Source organism: Lynx rufus, unplaced genomic scaffold (assembly GCF_022079265.1).
Source record: "Lynx rufus isolate CCGP_SWC_20201006 ecotype Redwood Valley unplaced genomic scaffold, mLynRuf1.p SCAF_8, whole genome shotgun sequence".
NCBI lineage: Eukaryota > Metazoa > Chordata > Mammalia > Carnivora > Felidae > Lynx > Lynx rufus.
The window spans coordinates 77577060-77602173 of NW_025814896.1; the positions used below are offsets into that span (position 1 = coordinate 77577060).

Here is a 25114-nt window from a genome sequence, read left to right on the forward strand (position 1 = left end):
ATGCACACACACACAATGGAGTTGGAAATTTCTTCATGCTACGCTCAGATATGCAGAAAATAAATACGGCCCTTTAATTTCTAAAAACTCTGATCTGCTCCATGTAATTCCACTTCACTGAGTGGTAAAAACAACTTATTATCTATCCATTAGCAACATTTCAGTCACTTCTTTCATTTTCACATTCAATCTATTCAAAGTTACGATTGTTCATATAGAGTCTTCTTTGAAAGACTTAAGTGTCTTTAGGAAAATGCTCAGTCTTTCAGCTCCTTCGCGTACTCCCCTACTTCTCTTCCTCAAGACACTGGCCTGGTGTCTGAGAAATAAGGCTAAAGCTAACACAGACTGCAACTTAGAATGAAATATGAAAAGGCAAAGAAGGCCTCTCTGCTGAGATAACTGATGTCAAAAAATCTCCCTTACTCCAGACTAGGACACACGGCTTGCCAAGCAAGGGCAATACCTCGCAGCACACATCAGTGCACAACTTTCCTAACCAGAAGGTACATATTTGCCAAGGGGCTTGATCCCTCTATATGGGGACAGAGGATGGGGGTGCTCGAGTCCTTGTCCTGTGTCTGGCCCTGCCACTCTCTGTAGCAAGGTCTCTCAGACTGGCTGCTCTTTGACCCACAGGTGTCTACAGGTTTGAATTGAGACCTGCTCTTCTATTGTTTGGTCAGTACTCTCAGATAACCCCGGGATGCCTCTGACTCATCTCAGGTTTTGCTGATGCTTTTTGAGTCTGTGCTATATAGCGTAACCAGCCTCTGTCTGGGAAAGTCCTCTTGGAGTGTCTTCTGGGAAGGCACCATGCCCTCCATCACAGGGGGCCCCATGCTAAGCCCACAATGCTCAGCTAGGCCACTCTGAGTCCTCTCTTTGGGGGACATTAATAAACTTCCGGGTCTTGCCTATGCCACATGGGAAGTGGGAACAGCTTATAGAATATAAATTCTCCACCTTCCTCTTTCAGCCTAGGCAATACCAACGGGTTCCTTTTATGTGGCCATCCCCCATTGTGCATCTAATTGAAATCATTTCAGCTTCTACCTGATTTAGAACTGTTGAATTAACGGAAGGTCAAAGCGATAACGGGAGAGGTTTTAAAAAAAAACTTCTGTAAAATTTACAGCATGTATTCTGTGTCTTGTCCCAAGTTCACACTTTTTCCTCATAAAGAGCTTGAAACTCTGTGGAAGTGTTTTAGTGCTGCACCTCTGGAGTCCCGAAGAATCTTCAAGGGAATCATTTGCTTCAATGATTTTGGCTTCTGCTAAGTTTATGTTTTTTTATCTAGAACAACTCTTGGTGAAAACTCACAGCATGATATACAGAACCAATTTTAGCTGATTATTTATACAGTTGATTGAAAGCTTGCATTTCTGCTCAAATGCTCACTTCTTTATTTTTTAAAAAGGAGCCCTTCTTTAGTGCTCCTTGCGATTGTTATGGAATTTAAACATCAGCCTTTGGAAACTTATACAGGATGAAACAGCAGAATCTTCAGCATTGAGAAGAGGTTTCCCTCTGGTTAATTAAAGGAGCAAGAATTATGGAACTTTATAGCCATTTAATTATGTCATTAACATGAGAGTTGGCTAGCAACAAGGGAAGAGACAGCCACGGGCCGCCGCGTAAACTGAGCCTGATCTTTCAGGGCTGTGTCAATGCTCCGACCGTGACTCACTGCATTTTTGAAAGATTGTGTCTACATTGACCCATTTGTTAGAAAGATATTTGATAACTTAGTTAAAATGGCATCAGTACGTATTTTCCTAATAGGTTTTCATTTTCTCTGGTTAGAAGTGTTAAATAAACACGGACAGGTCACCTCTGAATATTAAAAGCTAAAAGGCGAAAGTTTTCCTTCTGTGTGGTCAGCAGCGTGGTTAGGCACACTTCGGGACATGTGTGTTGATATGTCTGGTGGGAAAAAAAAGTAGTAACACCTTTGCCATACTAATTAATCCTAGGTGGCATATTTATTTATTTATTTATTTAATAAATGAATCTTATTGATTTTATCCTATGTACCAAGGCCTTTATTTTCCCTTGTTCAATATTCACAACAAACTTACGAGGTCGGTTTTATTATACCTGTTTTACAACTGAGCCTCAGAGATGTTCACTAACCTGCCCATGTCCTACAGCTAGTGAGTGGGATTCGATCGAGGCATTAATGACTAAAAGTCCATCCTCTTACCTACTTCAATGCGCCACCTTTCTTCCCTCCCCCACCCTACCAAGTTTGTTATGAAGATCAAATACAACTTTGTATGTAAATATATAAGCTATTTTCAACTAGGCAGATTCTTTTCAAGGTTTCTTCTCTGCCTATGTTCGATGTGTTATGTATCTTTGCATTGTTGATAAAAATATGTAAAGGAAGACAATGGAAAATAACAATCATGACGTGATGACATGATGATTATAAAAAATTAAAAAGATTATAATCATGGCATCTGCCTATTTGCGCCATTTTTTAAATTTGCCTTCGGTTTCTGTCAGAAGAATCATAAAATTATTTATAGTTTGTGTATTAGAATATGTGGTTGGGAGGGAATGCCTCTGATTTTCCATCAATTGTATCTCAGTTAATAAAGAAATGTGACCGAACTCCTCATTAATGTTATCCCTTGAAAGAAAAGTTGTCTGGGAGATTCTATGTTCTCTGGGAGATACGCTCTCCTACTAAAATGATCTTCGAAAAAGACATACACATACATGAGAAAAAATTCCTTTTCAGGAAATTTTAGAATAAGATTTGCTATTAGAACACTGAATCTGCATAGCCCTCCAGGATGGTAGGAGGACAAGTTGGAGCAGAGTGATAGAGAAAGAAAGATAAATATTGGTAAAAGACCAACTTTTCCATGTCACTGGCACAATTTTGTTCTGACAAATATGAAAGATTAAGAACTAGAAAACAGACATAAAACAAACACTTTTGGGGATATACATTTACTTCACAAATTCAATTAACTAAACACTTTCCAGCTATCTTCAAAATGCCCTCCATTAAGTCAGAAAACTTTTAAATTGGCTGCATAAACTCTTGACCCCTTGGCCTCAGGGCACCTTATCTTGTCTAATCAATCAACCCACAAGAATTGTTTTTGAGTTTCTCTGACATGCTCCAGACTCTGATGATCCTTTGTCCCTTCACACCCTCGTCTTGGCAGATCAAATTCCATCCTGGTTTCTCCTTTATTATAACATTTGGTCTTCTTTTCACATTCTAGACTTTCTTCACTAACTTCATAATTTCTGTTTACAGACTCCAAGTGCCTTTCCAAGAAAAAAAAAAGAAGAAGAAGAAGGCACTTTCAACAAGTGGACACACTGCTTCAATCAGTAGATTTTTGCTTTTCTCTTTCCTGGAACGATTGCTGTTTTTTTGCTTCCTTGCCATTTCAACATGTTCCTTGAGATTGTGGTAAGGTATGTATACTATATGCCAGGAGACAGTCATCTAGGACTCTGCAAACTCTTCTTCTTTCCTTTTCCATTAGTACTAAAGGGGGTATGTGGTCATCCATGTAATTTTCCTTCAGGGATACGCTGGCATTTATTTTCTTATACGGGGCCACCTTCCTATAAGCATCAGCGAAAACATGTTTGGGAACATTTCTTTCACATCATTATCTCCCTTCTGTATCTCCTCTTCTATTTCAAATCCCACTCTCTGTTGGTCCCTCAGTATCATTTAGATGCCCTACTTTTGTGTTCTTATTATGTACTGTTCAATTGTACCATTTACTTTAAAGCAACTTAATCTGATTATTTGTCTTCCTTCTCCAGTAGACACCTTGGTGGCAAGAACTATGTCTCACTTATATCCCCAGGCTTTTGCACAGTATGTAGTCCATAGTAAGGACTGCGTGACGATAGATGGAAAATAACCCGTTCACTGGAATTACTGCATTAAATGAAGGGTGGGATATTTGGGTTAAGGGAAAGGACGGCTAAGGAAGAATAAGAAAGTAACATGAGTTGATTTGGAGAATATAAAAACCTAAAAACCAGTTCTCTTAATATCAGCAGAGTCTCCTCCCTTTTCATCTGTGGAAAGAGAGGAGAGTACTTCGGTTGACCCACAGGCATAATCTAGCTCCTCCCAAGTTAGAGAGTTTCTAGCAGAGTGGAGAATTAAGCACAGGCCTGCATTAGTCGCTGATGTCATCTTAATATCTTCCATAACTGAAAGCCAAGTAGGGTACAAAAAGCTTCTATGAGCTCTGAAAGTCGATTCATTTGCACACACATGTATTGAGAGCCCACTTTGTACTGCAACTACAGATATAAAGACAACTGGGACATTGTCTCATAATAATTCTCTTTTCTCAACCAAATTAGCTATTCTTATCACTACAGCTGTCTCTATATCAGACGTTCATAACACCACTTGAGGAGATCTTTAATACTTTCTTGTGAAGAACTCCAAATGGCTTCTTTTCCTGTAGGTATGCCATTCTTCTCTGCCCACTGTGAATTCAACCTTAGGTTTTCAGTAAAAGAGATAGCCAAATAGGGTTCTAATAGTGTTAAATTGGTAGTTCTTACCGTATATTACATTTTTCATCTGTTCATTTAATATATTTGTTGTGCAATGACCATATGCCTAGAATGTTTCTGTACATAGGAATATATACATGAACAACATAGTAGACCTTTTATGCACATGTGGGCAGACAATAAACAAACATGTAAATGGCGTCAGCCAGCATTTTTTCTACAATAATGCTGTGAAACAAATAGCTCTAAAATCTCTGAATTAAAACACCAAACATTCACTTGTCTCATTAGCAATTCTGTGGGTCAGCTGGAAGATGACTGATCTTATCAAGGTTCAGCTTATCCTGGCTTGAAACTGTCAGTTGGGATCTGATCCACTGGTCCAGAGACACCAAATCCATGGACCAGAAGCTACCGGGGCATGTGCTTCTCATGAGGGATGGCAGGAGTGCAAGAGAAGAAGCCAGATCATGCCAACAAGTCTAAAACTCTGTTTCTGTTACATTTATTAAGATTTTATTAACCAAGACTATTCACATGCCAAGCCCAATATGAATGGATCAAGGAAATATTTTTTCATTCATAGTGGGAAGACCTGTAAATCATATGGAAAAAAAGTGAATGTATAATTTTATAAAGGAAATGAATGAAGACTTAAAAATAATAATTCAATCTCTCTTGTCAGTGTCTGCCCTCTTGGTCACAAGTTTTCAGAATCCCTCTGCACTTAGGACAGACTCAGTGCGATCCCATGAAACCCACAAAGGCTCACCCAGATATAGTTTCAGGTTCAAAGTCCATGATCTCATGATCCGTGTCAGGTCTAGGTGGAACTACTCTTGATCTATACATCTATAAATTGAAAAGATATGTTATCTGTCCCTACATATCTAATATGCAATGTTGGAATAGGGACAGGGTAAGAAACACTTGCATTCGATGTGGAGAGAACTGAGAGAAAGATAGAAGTCACTGCTTTATAGCAATTTTGAAATTCTCCTAGCCAAATTTTGCCAGGTTCCCCTACAGGGAGGTTGGTTTATATCTTGGTTAGGCCCTGGTTCTACACCTGAGAGGTAATCACCAGCCTACTGTTGTACATGGGTCTTTGCTCTGCCCTTGGAACTTCTTCCTTTTTCATCTTGGCTTTTCTGATGAGTACTGGAGAATATGCCCTTCTTTGTTGCTGAGCAGATTTCTCACCCTGCTTCCTGCCTGTGAAATTTGGGAGCCCAGAGATCTTTATATATCTCAAACAGAGATAGTCTTTTTAAACCTAGGTAGGTGGCAATTTTTCCAATGCAACATAAAACTCCCTCAAAAATTTTGTTGGTTTTCAATATGGATTCTAGTCAACTGCATGTGTCAAATGCCTCACCCACAATTCTTTTAAAGACATGATTCCTTCTAGATGTAAGTGTAGGTACTTTGCTCATTTATGAGTCACACCTTTGATCTCCTTCATCTTTTCAGGGGTCTTGACAAAGGGTGTGACAGCCACTTTTTTAATTTTGTCTTTGCTGTATGGCAGTGTTCTAATGCCACACCTTTAGAGAGAAGTGGTTTAAGGTTTCAAACTTACAATCCCCAGAATTTCTAGGTTCTTTTAATTCCCCTCAGTCCTGGGGCGCCTGGGTGGCTCAGTCGGTTGAGCGCCCGACTTTGGCTCAGGTCATGATCTCACAGTTCGTGAGTTCAAGCCCCGCGTCGGGCTCTGTGCTGACAGCTCAGAGCCTGGAGCCTGCTTCGGATTCTGCGTCTCCCTCTCTCTCTGCCCCTTCCCTGCTCATGCTCTGTCTCTCTCTGTCTCTCAAAAATGAATAAACATAAAAATATATATATATATATATATATATATATATATATAAATTCCCCTCAGTCCTGCTTGAAAGCTAGTCAATTTTTTTCCAAGCTCATTTCTTTCTTGTAGTTACTTATCAAATGTGGATAATAGCAGCCAACTCATACCACAAATATTCTGCCTCAAAAATTTCCCAGCCTGTGCTGTCAGTGCACTTGGCACATTCTTTTGCCTTCCAAGTCATTGCAGTCGGTGGTTGTATCAAATGTTTTGTTTCTGTACAATATAGGTTGTCATTTTTCCAGCTTCTTATTACAGTTTTTTATAGTTTCCTCTACTTACTACATGATCCCAAGTCAAATGATGCATTTTTAAAGGATTTTGACAGCAGAAGGCCATTGCCGGTGTAATTTCTATATTAATTAGCAATTGCCACATTAATGATGGGTGATAAGCCTCACACTCAAACCCAAACATCAGAGGCTCAAACAACAACTGTTTATTTTCGTATTGATGGTCCCATGGGTTGGCTGAAACGGCACTACTTCAGGTCATGGGGGGAATTGGTTCTAGGCCTCCAGTTAGGTTCAGTTTTGTTCCAACAATGTCTTCATTCTTTGAAAAATGACAACTTACAGCATATTTTTTATACAGAATAGCAAGAGCTCCAGGATGCAAGTAAGACACACAGCACATTTAAAGTCTCTGTTTTCATCAAGTCTACCAACATTTAATTAACCAATGCAAGTTAGTCACATGACTAAGCCTAACATCAATTGGGTGGGGGGGGCACCTGGGTGGCTCAGTCGGTTAAGCATTGGACTCTTGATTTTGGCTCCGGTCATAATCTTACAGCTTGTGGGTTTGAGCCCCAGGTCGAGCTCTGTGCTCATAGTACAGAGCCTGCTTGAGATTCTCCCTCTCCCTCTCTCTCTCTCTGCCTTCCTCCCCACTCATGCTCTCTCTCTCTCTCTCTCTCTCTCTCTCTCTCAATGTAAATAATTAAACTTTAAAAAAAAATATCAATTGGGTGGAGGTCATTTTTCTACCCATAGTTACACAGCATGCATATTACAGTAGCAGGGGAGTGGGAATCAAGAATTGAGAACCGTTCGATCTAGCACACATGCAAACAAGAAAATATCAACTAGTATAAATGCTGTTAAGGAAAAAAAGTAGAGTAGTGTTTGGAGAATGCCCAGAAAAGCGTTAAGAATAGTTTCTTGGAGATGACATTTAAACTGAGGCTGAATGTCTTCCAGGCAGAGAGAATAGAGTATAAAGACCTGGACGCAGGGATGAGCTTGGTGTGATGGAGGAACTGAAATAAGACCATGAGGAGGATGGTAGGAGATGCGATCGATGAAGCAGGTAGAGGCCAGGGTATTTATACTTCTGTTATAATTACTGCTACATGCCATATCATACCGGACATTTCGGAGGATTATTTACCAAAATGCTGAAAATACATTGTTTGTGAGTTTTACTGGCTGTCACGATAACCCATGAATAGGGTAGCTGAATTCAACCAGTCTGGAAGGTTTTATACACATTGAATTGTGTAATCAATTCTAAATGATTTACCCTTTCACTGGGTCTTATTGGAGTGTTGGCCTACTAAGTTGTTTCAATGGGAACAACTGAAAATACTAAGAATTCTTGACTAGAGAGGTACCAGCTAAAATACTCAAGAGAGAAAATGGTGGCCTCTGAAACTGTTTGGCTTCTTAACAACTCCAGGTATTTATTTCCCCCTGGGCTTCTTAGAGCTAAATGGAGATATAAAGGCATTGGAGCCTCCTTTCTCTCCTTACTCTCACTCTTGGGAAAAACCTCATATTCCTTTGCTCCCCAGAGGGTTTTCTAGATCTGAAATAGCAACAGCTCTGATTGCTGGTGATATCTCTTCCTGGGGAAGTTATGTGCTGGCACTCTGGACAGGGTGGCGACCTAGGGTGTAAACTCTAGAAGTACAGCTCACGCCCTTGGGAAGTTCATGACTAATCAGAGTGAAGGATGACTTTAACTGTGGTCACATGCAAAGTTGGTTATAAGTACCTCCAAATTTCACTAAACCAGAAACACAAAGATTCTAAACACGCAAATTTCCCAAATCATGAGGTCTTGAACACTTCCTAGAAAAGACCATTGATCTTTGTCCTATGTAGAAAATGTTGTTCAAAATTGGTATTCAATTAACAAGATTTTCTTCTGTCCTCATCTTTCTCTAGACTTAAAGAAAAGAGAATCATTCCCTTTTCAAATACATGAAAAAAGTAAATCAAAACCAGTGACAGGGACAACCTTCCACTGTCCCTGGGTTATAATGACACCTCTATAGGTGTGCCCTTGATTTCTATTAAGAACGACCAGCTAAACAAGTGAAACCCACAGCTGTAAATTTTCACCGCAGCATCTTTTAGCAAGAAAGGGGCTGTGTCTGGATGAATCCGAATATGCCGGCTGGCAGAGCTCAGACACAATAAGGCGGTTTTCCAGGAGAAAGAAATGCGACAGTGTTTATTTCACACGCATTTGTTTGTCAGACTTCAAAGCACCGGACAGAGATCAGTTAAGCATTGCCACCTGTCCCATAGGCTGCGCCTCATTTTCAGGTGGGTCTCTGAGGTCATTAGCACTGAGGCAGCTCAGCCTCTGTTCAGCTCCTGTGCCACAAGGTAGGATAGGAATCCCGCCAGGAGGAGGACGTGGGTCCTGGCTCCTAACCATCCCCGCTGGACTCCAGCTGCCAGAACCGCCCAAAGAAGAGAGTGTGCCGCCTGGCCTGAAGAAAGCTCCCAGCCCAGGAGAGTGGCAGGTTAAAAGCCTATAGGATGGTTCAATCAAAGGCATTGCCTTCCTCTGTCCTGTGCCGCTATTGTACGTGGGAACACATGCTGCTAGGAGACAAAGAGGACACACGTTTATTTTCAAGCGTAGGACTTTGGAACCACTTGGGAAGAATATTCTTGATTGAGAACCAAAACATTCCATGATGCTTAACAAACCTGCAAATTGAAAAATCAGCATCGGCCTGTGCAGCCAGGAAGCAGGAGAAGGACCTATACCCTGAAAAAAAAAATTCAAAATATTCCTTAAATGATATTTGTGTGCATTTGCAAAATTACCGCTTTCTGAATCAAAGTCTCAAGCTGTTTTCATCTGAGAACATATGTTGTGCCGTTAGACAATATCTCAGCTGCCGCCGCCCATGACATACCCCGCCGCATTGCATAATGGACAGTCCCGCGAAGAAGGCGCTGCGGCTCAGTCAATGCCCCTGTAATAATATTTTAAAATAAATGATATGCATCATTAAATCACCGAGGATGACTAACTCAATTTTAGAAAACCCACAACTCCAGCAATCATAGTTACAGCTCTGATTTGAATATTTTCACTTTCACCTGAGCAGCCAGTGGGAGCCAGTCAAGCAGATTCGCATCCAGGCTGTACTCTCAGAGGAGCAGGAAGGAACCCGTGATTATGTAGTTACAGTAACGTCGGCATCATGCCTCCTGTCCGCCTGGGCTTTTTAGACTTTTCCTTCCTCCCTTCTTGCCTTCTTATTTACATATCACAGGCATCCTCTTTGTAAAGTTATTTTAAATAATTTATTAGATTGATCTTTTTAAAATTCTACCCTGGCTAAATGTCATAAGGAGAGAGAGAGAGAGAGAGAGAGAGAGAGAAAGAGAGAAAGTCTTCTAAACTTATTTAAAGGTTTCTACTGGAGTAGGCCAGTTACCTGCTTCACTGCTGATATTCTAAAAATACCTCCATGTCCGTACTATTATCCATTCTTCACGTCCAATTGCTCTGTTATGGTAATAGTCAGAAGCACACCATGCAGTAATTACTTACAGCTGACTGAAGAAAAGAATATTCAACTCCCCCACTGTTCCACTAGAAGGTCTTTATGCACTATTAACTCATTCCTGTTTATTAATACTCTACTGGTAATTCAGACTGCTGCCTCTCAGGTTTGTAATAGGAGGACTATTAAACAGCAATTACTGACCATATGGGTTGGTGAATATTTGTTGTGGTTTTTTTTTTTTTTTTTTGGTGGGTTCCCCCCCCCCCCCCGCCCCCTTCCAACTTGTTTTTTAAGAAGCCATATTACAACATGGTAAGAGTAACATCGCATCTGCATAAGATTAACGGGCTTGGCAATATTTCTCCCTTAGAAAATGCACATTTATTCCCAGATTATCATTGCTGGCTTAGGAGGACAAGATCATGGGAGAATGAGGGAGATATGGAAGACTGTGTACGTGTGGGAAGACCCCTGCCTTGGAAGATATTTTGGCTCTTATCTTCCCTATGTCTCTCGGTAGGCTGTTTTCTCTTACTGCCTTTAAGAGGCACTGACCCATCCTCAAATCCTGCAAAAATAAGCAATATGTATTGAGGAATCCAAATGGAACACCCTTTTCCCTTTCAAGTTCCCCCAAGCATTTGGAAGTAGCCGCTTTAAATTTTAACATTTCGTAAGTGCATCTCCCAAAGAGCAAGTATGTATAGGACCCTGGGAGATGGCGAAAGGCCCCTCCTGGGCAAGGGATGGCTTGAGTAGTGGGTTCAAGTGGGGCAGGCAGTTGGTAAAGGAAGATTATGGTAATAATAATGCGTGCCTCTCTCACAGGCAGTGAGCTCTGAGCACGTGACAAGCATTAGAAGCATTCAAATGGAGATGCATCTTCCAGATAAACAGGAGCCCAGGAGCTGATCTCCATGCAGAAGATGATGAGTTGAGATCCTGCCCAGGTAAGTCGCTTGGCGGGCCACCCCCACGGAGGCAGGGGCAGAGACGTATCCGGGCTCTCCACACAGCCAGCTTTTGCTCCAGAGCAGCCAGCCTCCTTAGTGCTCCGTGGGCTTTCTCTTCCACTTTCTCTCCTTTCCCATGAGGGCCATTCTCTGTGTCCAAACCCTTTTAGGCCTTCAACAAACAGGTCAAACCTCTGAAGACTCCAGCTTGCCCCAATCTCACCCTTTCCATTCTGCCAAGTGAATTGAATTTATTGTTTACCTTTGGTAGGTGATCGTTGCTGGCTTAGCACTCTCCCTTTGTTACCTGCTGCTGTTGTGTGTGTGGGAGTGCTTTCTCTCAGACACACTCTAAATTCTTGAAGACAGGCGGCATGTTCTTTAAACTTTTCTTCTATTTATCCCTGCACCTCGTTTGTTAGTGGACATTCAGTTGGTGTTGAGCAGAGGTTGGAAGAATTCAATGGAAATAAGGAGAAGAAAACACTAGTCGCTAAATTTTCTTACTCTATGGAGGTCTAGGAGTTACAGTTTCTGTGTGAAGTATGGAAAAACAAACAGTAACAAAAATAAACAACAAAAACAAAATGACAAATATCAGCCCCAAAGCATAATAGTACCAAACTAATGCATAACATATAATTGATGTTCAATGAAATGAATTAAATATGTTAGATCAGAGCTTCTTCACGGTGGGTCTAAGCCCTGAGCAAATCTGCACTTCATCCATGACCTGATTTGAACTAGAATCCTGGATTGCCCATTGCCTGGGTGATCCTCAAGGGGAAGGGGTGCTTCTCGCAGAATCTCTGTGGTGAGCACCTTTGAAAAACATAGTACCATAGGCTCAGCCTGCCCCCAAATGTTTCATTGATTAAAGGACCTAGTAGGCACCTTAGAGATTAGCTACTCTGGTGGATTTCCAAAGTGATTGTGTTTGTTTTTATTACTGTTGTTTTTAAAGCAGAATTTATTTTTTCCAGTTAAGCATGATGCAGGATACTGATGCAGATTAAGATAGGACAGCTCTGGTTGAAGTCAGGTTGGGAGCTATGGATGCCCAATTTGATAACTCAGCTGATAAAGCCACAGAGGCCCTTCTGGGAGACCCTACTGTTCCTATATGAAGATATATGAACATTATATGGAAAACATTTTTCTACTCCAGCCCTCTTTTGATACATACGTGTAGACTGAATGCCTAATTTCAAATCCACACAATTAGAGAGCGGTGGAATTATCCCTGGAGTTCAATCTCTTGGATAATCAGCCATTTTTTTTTTTCCTGTATTCCCCACCTGTGCTAGTGGGTTACATCTTTGCCACCAGCAGGCCACTGTTAGTATCTATGCACGGGACACTGGAGGACCAATACGTTGGGCCTCCTCTTAAGACAGAGCTGAGCCAGGTTTGAAGTCCAATGAGTGCAGGCAAATTGGCTGGAGTAAGCAGAAGCATTTGACGACCCTAAATGCCAAACACATGTGGTGTGGAGGTGGCTCTCTCCTACTTGGCCTCTCCTGGACTTCATGATTAAACTTTCGGCACTGGCTTCAGCTCAGTTTGGGGGTTGCACATTTGCCTGGTCCTTGGTCACACTTGTGTACCCATTTCAGTCCAGCCTGAGTTGAGTGGAACTACCACAGAGACTTGCTGAGGGTGCTGGAAATTATGCTTCTGCTCACAGCACCATATAGGTTATGCTATCATCTTTTATAGTGTTTAAAAATTGTGCGGCAAGGGGGTGGGAGTATCCATATTGCAGACCACCCTTTCATTCTTTCACGGATAGAGGCAGCAAGACATAGAAAACAAAATGGCGTGGGGGCTCAGGGCACCTGTATTCTGGACCAGATTTTTCACTGGTTAGCTGCATGTCTTAGGGACATATTATTTAACTTCTCTGTAGCCCCATGTCCTCATCTGTAAAACAATGCCTTCTGGCCTAGATTTGCTTCTAAAATATATTTGGCTTCACTGGGCCATCAAAAATATATATATAATGGTCTTTATATAGTAACTCTATGTTAAATTGTATTAAAATAAAACAAATGATTATGAATAGCCACATTATGAATAAAATGCTCCTCTATGCCAAGAATTTTAAATTAGGCTGCATGACAAAAACATTTATTTCTGATATCAGTGAAAACTCGAGATAAGTCAGTAAAGATGGTATTAAGCCTTGTAAATATCATCCAACTGTGACTTGCAACTGTGGAGCTCTCCCCATGGGTGAGAACATCTGGGCAGTCTGTTGGCTTCGTTTCAGGCATTCACTTATTCAGTGCATACTCACTTTTTTCCTATGCTATCTCATTCTTCAATTCATAAACATTAAGTTGATGCCGTTGATTCATTCAATAAATGCCACTCAATGCATCTTTAAGTAAGAACCTGCTGCATCTGCAACAGTGTTTTAATAAGAATAAAATGGTGAGTCCCTGACTGTGAGGGGCTAACACTCTCATTCAGGAGGGAAAATGTATATGATAAAAAGATGAATAGCTTTACGTGACAGTGAGTGATTAGGGTCCAAGAGAAGGATAGAGGCTATAAGGGTTGGGAGTGGGGGGGACTGGTTATGTGGCTAGTATGGACCGGAAGGGTTCTAGCATGCCTCTGGTTATTCCTTGACGCGTGATATTAGCACAGGTGGAGAGGATGAGAGAGGTCACTTAGGTAGGGGAACAGTATGTGCAAAAAGCAGTGAGTTGGAGAAGATTAAGAGGTGTATGAGTTTAGTGTAGATCTCCATCTGGAGAAAAGGTTTCCGTAAGAGATTAGCGGAAGCAGTGAGTACAGAGTCTTGCATTTTGGAGAGGTAAGGAAAGTCAGGCGAAGACTTTTGGCTATCATCTCACTGGCAGAGAGGTTTGTTTTGCTTGTTTTGTTTGGTTTTGTTTCTTTATAGGGTGTTTTAGTCAACGGAAATGTTTTTATTAGTGAAATCACAGAAGAGTCCTCAGGATCAACACAGAAAGAAAAAGGGAGACTGCAGAAAACCACTGGGGAGTCAGGTGAGACAAGGGAGAGATTTTAAAGCCTCAGAAAACATGACTGAGGCAGCAGAGCTTGGAGGGCCTGTGGCAAAGGCAGAGAGCACACAGAGCCTCCATTTCGGGGTTTGGTTTCTCTTGCTCTGGTTACTGTGGGCTAGAAGGTAGTGTGGGGTACACAAGGAAATGTCTGGAGGAAGGCACTGGAGAAAGAGAAGAATAAAAGGAAGAAATGGGGAGGGGATAGATAGAGACAGAGAATCAGACAAGAGTAAGGGATGAAAGGAACAAAGAGCACATGGTCAATGAGGTTTCGGGAGACAAAGGAAATTAATCAAAATCATTATGTGGCAGGTTGGAGTTCAACTCACAGATTCAGGTTTGCAAGTAAATATGACCATTTTTTTTTGTAAATTTATTCTTCTCTGTCAAGGCCCTGTTTTGCAGGAGACAGTCATGTCAGCTCAATGTCTGTAACTTCCTCCCATCAAATCCCTGAGGTGGTCTCTCATTTTCAGGACCTTCGGTGGTACCGAGGTGATGGAGGTGGCTGGAGGGGTTGGGGCCTCTGCCCTTGGTTGCCATCTGTCCGCTGGGCATGTACCAATCCTGCCAGTCACCAATCCATACAGACCACCCCAGAGGCAAGCTTGCGTTCAGGGCCTCCCAGGGCTGCTTCTATGCTCTTCTCCCCCACTGTAGCATCATGGTGCCTGTGCCATGCTGGGGGTGGGGAAGTTCACAAGCCCATCGGGCTGAAAGGACCACGGAGTGCCATCTTCCCAACAGAATTGCTCTATCCCTGGAGGGCTCTTCTTTGCTTTCATAAAACAAAGGTATCTGGGTTTGTGTCCCCCTGCCATCCCCCCACCCCCAGAGACCCAACCCTGCAGTAGGACCAGCCTGTTTCTACTCCAACTGTCCTCCTGCCCTACAAATGTAGGCAATTGTCTCTATTATTGAGCACATCCCATTTATGATGAGGCTGAAACAGTTTATAGGTGGGGAAAATGACATAGAGGGTTATGTGACTTGCTCAAGGTCACACATCTTGTCAGTGAAAAAAATGAATAAAAATGAAAATATGCTAGCTTAACCTCCTTTTTCTTTTCCTTCCACTTTCCCTCCTTTCCTTTTCTCTCTGTTCTTCTCTCTCTTTGTTACTTTCTTTCTCTTCTTTCCTCCTGGTCCCCAGAAGGACTTATTACGTGCCAGATAGTATATAGGTACTGGGTATACCATACCAAACAAGTGAAACATACTGCTTTCATGAATTGTGATTCTTATAGGGGAGATGGACATTGTGCACGTGCATACCCAGACTCATAATTTAAATTGTGGTCAGTACTCTGCTCACTCTGGCAGCACATATACTAAAACTGGAACGATACGGAGATAGGCATGGCCCCTGTGCAAGGATGACAGGAAAATTCATGAAACATTCCATATATTTTAGGGAACAGACTGATGGTTACCAGAGGTGGGTGGGGGGATGGGTTGAATGGACAATGGAGATTAAGAAGGTGCACTTGTGGTGAGCACTGGGTGTGGTATGGGAGAGTTTAGGCACTTGTGTTGTACACCTGAAACTAATATTATACTGTATATTAACTAACTGTAATTTAAATAAAATGTAAAAATATAAATTGTGGTCAGTACTATGACTTCTATGAGAAAGCACAAGGGGGAACTTAATTTAGGTTAGGCAATCAAGGAAGATCTTTCTAAGGAAGACACATTTGAGCTCAGAACTCAAAGACAGGGATGAGAGCATTCCAGGTAGAAAGAATGGCATAGGCAAAGACTTGATATGTTCACAGAGCTCAAAAACACTTGTGTGACAGAGGTACTTCAAAAAGGGAAAATGGAACAAGATGTGGTTGGAGGAAGCGACAGGATCAAAGTCTATAGGGCTATTTTAGGCAAGTCAGAAATTTGGATTTTATTTTAAGCTTAATTGAAAATCAACTTAAGCAGTGGAATGACATAATCTGATTAACATTTAAAAAATTCTTCTGGCTGCTCTGTGGAAAATGAATTGAAGTGAGGATGGATGGAAAAGGAGAGAGTAATGGGAGTTGGGGTCTCTTCAGGTAGTCCTGGGGAGAAATGATGTGGCTTTGGACCAGGGTCCTGCAGGTGCAGATGGAAAGAAATGGAAGAATCAGGTCATGTCGTTGGAGGAAGAGTTGACAGATTATTGGATTTCAAGTGTTATGGGGACAGATGTCCCAGGTTTCAGACATGAATGACTGATTATATGTGGTTCTATTTACTGATGAGGAAGACTAGGAAAAGAATAGGTTTGGATGAGAAGAGTTTGGTTTCCTGTGAGAAGATGTTTCATCTTGTGGTGTTGTGACTGTAGCGGAGACCAAGGTGGACACTAACGCAGTGTTTCCAGTTCCTGAGCATGAGAAAGAAAACGTTTACTAGCATCCCTTGTCCTCAATGGAAATCTTTCAACCAAGTTCAGGAAAAAGAATTTTGAGGGAAATAATGTCGTTTTCTGTCCAACTCACGTGACCATCCCGCCTCTTTCTGTAGCAACTTTAGAGGCAGCCTTTTCTAGATGGCACAGCTGAAAGATGATGGAACCTTTTTAGCCTGGGTTCCCAAGTGACTGCCTCAGAGCTCTCTGCTCACCCTCAGTGTATGCTTCATATGAGTGGGGATATGCTGAGATTGTGAGAATCGATTGTGAGCTCTTCAGGAATTTTCCAAGCTGCTTGTTAGGTACAACCACTATTAAAAATTAAAAAAGGAAAACATAGAGAGATTATGTTACAAACAAAGGTAATATATATCCAACATATATCCCTTCCCAATTATTTTACCAGATTCATCTATACTCTTGAGGTGTTTAGATCAATTGTATTCATGTGGTAAATAACACAGGATGCTGTGATGCTATGCATCTCTCTTTCCCACTCTGTGTTCAACGGCATTGCGTTGGGAGCCCAAACTCAGCCATGGTGTGGGCATTTATACCTTGAAGGTCAACACATGCTGTAAATCAGGGCTTGAAGAATTGCTGCGTTGATTATTTAGACGTATGAAAATGGTGAGAAAAATGCCAGAAATACAGATTAACAGTACTTTGGGTGTGTAGCTGTTACATTGTGAGTAGCATTCAAAGTTAAGAAAACATTCAAAACTATTATCTTATTCAGCAAAGAAGTTGCCAATGCCATTGACAGTGAAGCTCTAGGAGTCATCTTGACAGTTTCACTTTTGTCTAACTTGTCAATGGAAACAGGTTATTGAATCAGAGATGGAATAAACAGGTGTGGTTTTTGTTTGCTTGAATAGCAAGAGTGAGTGATGCGTTTCTATGCTCTCTATAGACGGTCTTTATAGCCATGGGTTTGTTTGCCTTTTTTTATTTTTTGATATGGGGTAAAACACTTAACAGTCTCAACAAAATCCTGTGCTGGGACACCAGTAGAGCTACATGAATTCAGGGTAAGGAAGGAAAACCTCTCTCTCTCTCTCTCTCTGTCTCTCTCTCTCTCTCTCTCTTTCAGACCCAGCATCTAACTCCTCACTACCTGTTGTTCATTCTACTTCCTAAAGTCTCTCAACTTAGTCTTCTGTGCTCTCTCTCTCTGCTGACGTTGCCCTATTTGAGCTCTTCATCATAGTTTGCTGAGCTCAAAATAGTTCCGGGGTGTCCCTCTGGGTCTTCCGCCACATTGCTGCTGGAGGTATTTACTTTAAAATGATGAAACTGGATTCAGGGATTCCACAAGTGTGGGATAGAGATGCGGTAGAATATTATTCATCCATGAGAAAGGGAGAATTCCATTGTTTGTACTAACGTGGATGGACCTTAAGGGCATTATGCTGAGTGAAATAAGTCAGAGAAAGACAAACACTGTATGATGTCACTTGTATGTGGAATGTAAAAGAGCCAAACTTAGAAAGACAGAGTAGAGTAGTAGTTACCAGGGGCTTGGGAAAATGGAGCGATATTGGTCATAGGTTGTAAGCTTCTGGTTATAAGGTTAATAAGTGATGAGGTTAATAAGTTTGGGAATCTAATGTAGAGCATGGTGATTATAGGCAATAATACTGTATTGTATACTTGAATTTTAAAAAGAGAATGATCTTAAATGTTCTCACCAGAAAAAGAAGAAGAAGAAGAAGAAGAAGAAGAAGAAGAAGAAGAAAACAGCAATGTGACACAATGGGGGGGGGTAGATAATACTATGGTGGTGATTATTTTACAATTTGTAAACATATCAAATGAACACATTGTAAAACTTCAACTTAGACAATCATATGTCTCATTTACGTTTCAATAAAGCTATCAAAAATAAATTTAAAAAATAATAAATACTGGTCCTCCTGGTCCAAAAGACAGTATCTGGACAGTTCAGCATGTATACAAGGCCCTTGACCGTGTGTCCTTGTCCTACTCTCACACCTTCACTTCCATCTCTCTTACTCCTTCACACAGCCCCTGCCATGAGTGACATCACCACTTGCTGGTCACTGAACATGCCATGCACTTTGACACATTCATCCCTTGGGGTGCCTGGGTGGGTCCATCAGTTAAGCGTCCAACTCTTGATTTCAGCTTATGTCCTGATCTCTCAGTCTTGAGATCAATCCCCGCACTGGGCTCTGTGCTGAGCGTGGGTCCTACTTGGGATTCTCTCTCTTCCTCTCTGTTTGCCCATCCCCTGCTTGTGTATACACATGCTCTCTCTAGATAAATAAGTAAATGGCAACAAAAAGTCCATCACTTGCCCCACTTTTCTGCCTGTAATCTCATTATTTAAAGCCCGGTCAAATGTTACCCTGTCATTTAAGTCTTCCTAAGTCTCTCCAAGTTGTGGTCCTGCCAAAGTGTCCCTAATGCTCTTCCGTCTGTGCCTCTGTCGAGCAGAACATTGTCTCATAATCACTCAGGTGGGTGTCTGACTGGTCCACCACCCTTGAGGGCAGGCCCCTCAGGTAGCCCAGTGCTCAGCACAAAGCAGACACTCAAATTTTTTTGGATATTTTTTTTCCACGTGATTTGCATGGGATTAGGAACCTTCAATGTCATCTACAGCCCTGAAATGAAGTACCATTTATTGAAAAGCCCAGGGCCCCTGACCAACTTGCTAAGTAGTGGTTTGCCTAAAATGAACTGCATATGTGGCAACTTTTCCAAGGTCTTTATCACAAGTCAGGCAGGATATACCACTGACTTACATGAAGGCATTTCATGGTACACATCTGGGCATTTTTTCTTCATGCCAGGAGGTTCCCAGAGCACAGTTAGGTTTGATGAACATTCTCATACGCATGTGTCTAATTATATGCTGAACAATTGATCAATTAATTTGTTGCAATTTAGACAACTTACTCTAATGTCATGTTTGTTGTTGTTTTACTATTTTAAAAAGTAGTAGATCCAGAATGATCCTTGGGAGTGAGAGCTCAATGCTCTCTAGTCCATAAAAAGTGAATGGTATCATAAGAGTGTTACATCCAGGCTCTTCTCACTGATATATGCTCCTCCACACTCATGCATAGGGTCTGAGTTTCCAGACATGTGGTATTAGATAGTTAAAGCACATCGATGTTAATTTGTGAAAAAGTGTGACTAATGTAGCCATGCTATATGACTATATATATGTGTGTGTATGTATATAGTATATCGTGTGTGTGTGTGTGTGTGTGTGCAGTATATCTAACCCAAGACTAGATTTAAGAAGAAGCAGACAAAATGGGATTTGTTCCCATGTATTAGTTGCATGACTCATATATCACTTACTGTTATGGGCTGAATTGTATCCTCCCAAAATTCATATGTTGGAGTCCTAACCCCCAGTACCCATGGCCCACAATTCAGAGCCTGTTCCTTTAGGAAGGATGTGAAATCATTGCTAAATATTAGCTTTGAAGGCATAAGAGGAAAATGGTTGTTATTTTCCCTTCTTCTCTAGAAACCCTACTGAATCCCATTAAGAAGAAAGTTCAGCTATTATAATAGGAAACTATGTGAAATGGCCTTTTCTAGAATAGCAGATATCAGTGCTTTGAGATGTATAGCATCAAGAACACTGTATATTTTGTGGCATATAGATTAGATAACAAGTGAATAAATAGGGAATCTTGTATAAGAAATATGTTTACACCATCCAAGGTACTTATTAATAATGATCTTTTTTACCAAATAATACCAAAAATTGTTACTAACATCGATCACAGGACACAGTTTGTAAATTTTCAACCACATTTATGCCTCTTGCCTATATTTGATCCCTGTGATAAATAAGGTGGATTTTCCCCCCATGCAATAGAAATAAATAGGACCCCAGTAACTTTTGACATTTGCCATAGATCAAATAACAATTTGGAGCCAGAGGAATGACTAGAGCCTTCACCTTTGTAACAATCTTTAAGATCTAGGGAGAGACAAGAGCTGCCTAACTGTCCTTTACACATGTTGATTCATTCCAGTTTGGGTTGTTTTCACTGTAAAATTTAGGAAGGCAGTGTGTAAAATGGTCCCTGGGCTTTGGTGAGATTTCTCAAAGGCAGTCTGAGGTCCATGTTAGCAGTATGTACCATCAGGATGAGAATAACAACCAGTATTTCACAGTATGTGCTCACTCCGATATCCAGATTCTTATATCGTCTTCCAATTTGGGCCAGTTTGACATCCTAACAAAAGGTAGTTTAGTCACCTTGTAAATGACTTTATGTAGGTTATTCTTACAGGATGTAGTTCTACGGAGCAGAGAATACAAACTTGAACATAAACAATGCCGGAGCAGGTGTTCTAGCTGTTGGAGAAAAGTCATTAGAGTGACATTACTCAATCACTTTGTTTCCCTTATAATAATATATTATTTATTAGAAGCATTGCTTTTTTTTTTTTCTGTCTGTGTCACTTTTTATAAATTTCACATCTAACATTTTCCCCCTTTGGGTGTGCCACAGCAGAAGCAAGTTATGCTTGCAGAAGGTGAGCCAGAGAAATTTTAATCCTGTTTTGACTAAAGCTCTTCCCTAAGCTTATTTAGAAACCAACAGAACATTTAGCAAGACACTGCTGATATATATATTTTTTTGTCTTTTATTTGGGTTTCTCAAATCCGAAATGTTGCATTTCAGAGCTTAAAGAAAATTAAAACAAAAGCAAAAACAAAACCTATTCCTCATGTCCCTCCATTGGAAAACATGAAAGGAAGAGTAGCTGCATTAAATGATTCTATGAACACTTTAATAAGCAGACCAGACACAGATATTCGTGGTAGTGCATTTTCTTTCAGTGTGGAAAGAGCAGTGATACTGTGGAATGTTTTCCCCTCCACATACCAATTGAGAGTAAAAGGGATTCTATTTTCTAGGTATCTTATTTAGTAAAATTAAGCAAAGCTTCTGGATTTAAAGCCTTCAAGTGAAGACAATAGAGTGTGTTAAGTAGCCAGCTAATATTCTGCTAAAAACCTGACAACCCTCAGGGAGGCCTCATAGAGTGTCTATTATTGGATTGTGAGTCTCATCCGACATGTTTTTGATTTGGATAACTCCAATTCTACCCCATTCCCTCGCCATTTCAAGCAGCACTATCGCAGTTCAGGCAATCAACAGAGACCTGGAGGAAGAGAACATTAGATCTGCTCTTGGGAACACAGGGGAGACAGCATGTTAAAACTGGGGCATTCGCCTCCAAATTGGGGCATGTGGTGCCCTTACAGAGAAGACTCTCCTCAGAAACTTCCTGTCATTCCCTCGAGACTGTATCAAGTTATCTTGGATATGACACTATGAAAATGCTACAGATGCAGCAGGAGAAATAATTTTTTTTTCCTAAGATGATTATCGCAAACAAAGAATTCATGTCAAAAATAAGTAAACTTATCTGAGGAGTTTAATAAGCACTGGCTGGTGGAAGGAGAGGGAAGGTGAAACTTGGAAATTTTGTACTTCCTACGTGTTCATCTTCTGTAGTCTGGCTTGGGTGAGTAGGGTCACTTAGAAAGGAAAGTAGGCCAAAATGAGAAGCAGACAATAAAAAGGAAATTTTTATCAGGAAGTTTCCTGTATTATTGATAGTGTCATTGCTAGCGTCTAGTGTTTCCACTGGAAACATCAAATATGCAAATAAAAAGGTGCTCATGAGCACAGCCACTTCACAATTAGCCACACCGAGGGAAGGCAAAAATTCTTGGGGATTTTGGGAAGTAGAGAGAATACATACACTTAAATAGATAATTTTTCATTACTTTGGGCTCCTCTTGGCATTGAGACATTGGCAGTGTCTCACAAGGGCTTACAATTTAGGGAATAGGTTGGATAAAAATGAACAGGTAAAATATAGTGTATAATGAGTGTATATAAATGCCATCCAAGGCCAGTATGATTATTGCAGCTTCCATTACAATCAGCGAACATTTACTATCTCTTCATAATGGGCCAGGCAAAGCTCTAAGTCCCCTCCTACGACAAGTTACTTAAATCCCCATGACAATGGGAATTGCTATCTCCATTTTACAGAAAGTGGAACTAAAGCACAGAGAGGTTGAGTAACTTGCTCTTAGGACCATGGTGCCAACAGCAGAACTAGAATCCAAAGTACATGTTTATGGTTCTTCACAAAGATGACCCTGTACTGCAACTGTACTGGGAGAGCAAAATGGAACTCAGGCCTGAATGGAAAACCTATATAGCAAACAGGCTGTACATGGCTCACTAGCTTACCTGTGGTGTATTATGTTTGAAGCGTTGCCTAATTGATGGTTTAGGAATAAGTCAATTCTAGAAATAGTTTAGGAATACGTGGTTGAACAAATAATGGTATAATACCATGCTCACTATAATACATAACATGTACTTTTTATTCTTTCTTTTTGAAGTAAACTAATTGCCCTCATGAACAATTGGTCATACTAGGTACTTTGGCCCATGTACATTGGTTTGAAAACCATCTCATTGAAGTACTGGGACATTCCACTTTTAAATCTCCAGCTCTCATTCTGACAGGTTTTGGATAGGGATTGTAAGGAATTCATCCTAAAAAAATGTCCTATTTCACTGAAGATGTTACTAAGAACTGTGCCTAAATGTTGTTTGTCTTCTAGAAAACACAGTAAAGAGAAGAGCTCAAGGATTTGAGAGAAGGTTTGGCACATGATGATGAAGGAATAGGTCTTGGGGGAAATGAAGGGACTTTCTCATCCCTGGTTCACCTGAATGTGCACCATACAGTCCAGTGAAGGTGACAAGAAAGGATGGTATTTGTGAAATGCACCCATGCGGTGACATCCTCACCTCTCTAACACTGATGCCATTGTAGATGTTTTTTCCAGCCCTCTTTTCGCTATCCACACAGCATGATGTACCTTGGCAGGGCTTTTACCTAATTTTTCACCCTCAAAGATGCTGAGATGGAGCTGAGCATATGGTACAAACAGAATGAATGGCAGAAAATAAGTGCAAGGAGAAACATTTATTTAACCTCAGGAAGACAAAGAAGTCTTTGGTAAATTGGTATAGAACTATTGGATCATTCTTTACGTGATTGTTCCTTCTTAATTTTAGTAAAATATTTCAGTTTGGGGGAAATATCGTTCCTCACCAATAAGATATAAAAAGAGAACAACTTGGGGCACCTGGATAGCTCAGTTGGTTGAGTGTCTGATTCTTGATTTTGGCTCAGGTCATGATCCCAGGATCATGAGATTGAGCCCCGCATCAGGCTCCATCCTGAGCATAGAGCCTGCTTAAGATTCTCTCCCCTTTTCTCTCTCTCTTTCTCTCTTTCCCCCTCTGCCCCCTGCCCTACTCACATGCTCTTTCTCTCTCTAAAATTAAAAGACAGAACAGCTTTAACTATTTGCAGCTCTTCCTTTAGAATTTCATGCTAATTTTGCCTCTCTCCCTCCTCTTTATATTTCTTTCTATGCAAATAATTCTTGCATATTTCTTCCAATGTATTTTTCATGAAGAAAACATAATAGAAAAGTGGAAAATCAAAGGTAAGCAGAACAGATCAAGGCAGAGCTTCACCTTTCTCCATGAAGTGCTTCTGAACTTCTTTAGATGTAATGCTCTTGAAGGCAAGAAACATGTCTATTTTATCTTTGTTTGTATCTGCAACATATCAGGTACACAGCAAATTATCTGACTCTATCAATTAATGAACAAACAAGAATGGATGAAGAAAGTAGATGTTTTTGTAAGGCGCTCAAGGAAGATTTATAGAACATTTTGGAAATAGGCCCACTTTGTTTCCGAAGGAAATTTTACTTTCAAATTAAAAAAAAAAAATTTACCCAAATGAGATTTTGGGGGATTTCATGTGATTAACTCTTTACATTATCTTGTAGTAATTATACAGAAATCTCTATTTATGTAAACATGGTGAATGCATCATAACACTAGAATAAGTGTACAAATACTGCATGTCAAATTAGGTTATAATCACTTTCAAGGGACGTGATTTCCTAGTTAAACAGATTCGTTTACATCTTGTGAAATAAAAAATAAGTGAAAATAACTATATAAAATCAGGCTTACAGCTGGACAGATCTTCTTGGCAATGGTCCAGGCATTGAGCAGGGGTGTTGTCGGGGGGGTGGGGAAAGCCCCTCCAGCTGAAGGATTCTCAGGAAGACCAAGATGACTCTGTAGGCTCGGCCCAGAGAGGGCCCTTGGGCTGCTGTCTTGACTGCTGTCTGTCCCTGGCTGTCTGTGGGGAGGTGGGCTGTCTTCACATTTCAGATGAGACTCTCTACTGGGAAGGGGTGGGGGAGGGAATGGAAAGTTGCTTGGTAGAGGAGAAAATGAAGTCAGTTCAACATTTCACCCATAGGTAAAAAGCATAACACAGTAAGTCAGGGACCCTCTAACTAAAAAGCGAATAGTTGAAGTAGCATTGGAATCATAGTTTAGAGTCAGAGTTTGAGAACCATGGATCATCTGGTACCATGCTCGTAATACAGATGGGGAAACCGGCCACGAGGTGAGAAGCAGCATGAGAGGGAGACCCATAACTCGTCTTCCCAAATCTGGC

At 40.8% G+C, this 25114-nt stretch overlaps 1 long non-coding RNA gene and 1 other non-coding gene across 2 annotated transcripts in view; both read left to right on the plus strand.

The window, feature by feature from the left end:
- LOC124502888 (uncharacterized) overlaps positions 1-25114 on the plus strand; it is a 37101-nt gene that overhangs the window by 9352 nt on the left and 2635 nt on the right. Inside the window, exons 3-4 of the long non-coding RNA XR_006960083.1 lie at positions 3284-3447; positions 10971-11092. This is a non-coding gene — a long non-coding RNA (uncharacterized LOC124502888). The remainder of the gene's footprint in view (positions 1-3283; positions 3448-10970; positions 11093-25114) is intronic.
- On the plus strand, positions 15439-15547 carry LOC124504431 (U6 spliceosomal RNA). Its single transcript, XR_006960412.1, has one exon. It is a non-coding gene; the product is annotated as a U6 spliceosomal RNA (small nuclear RNA).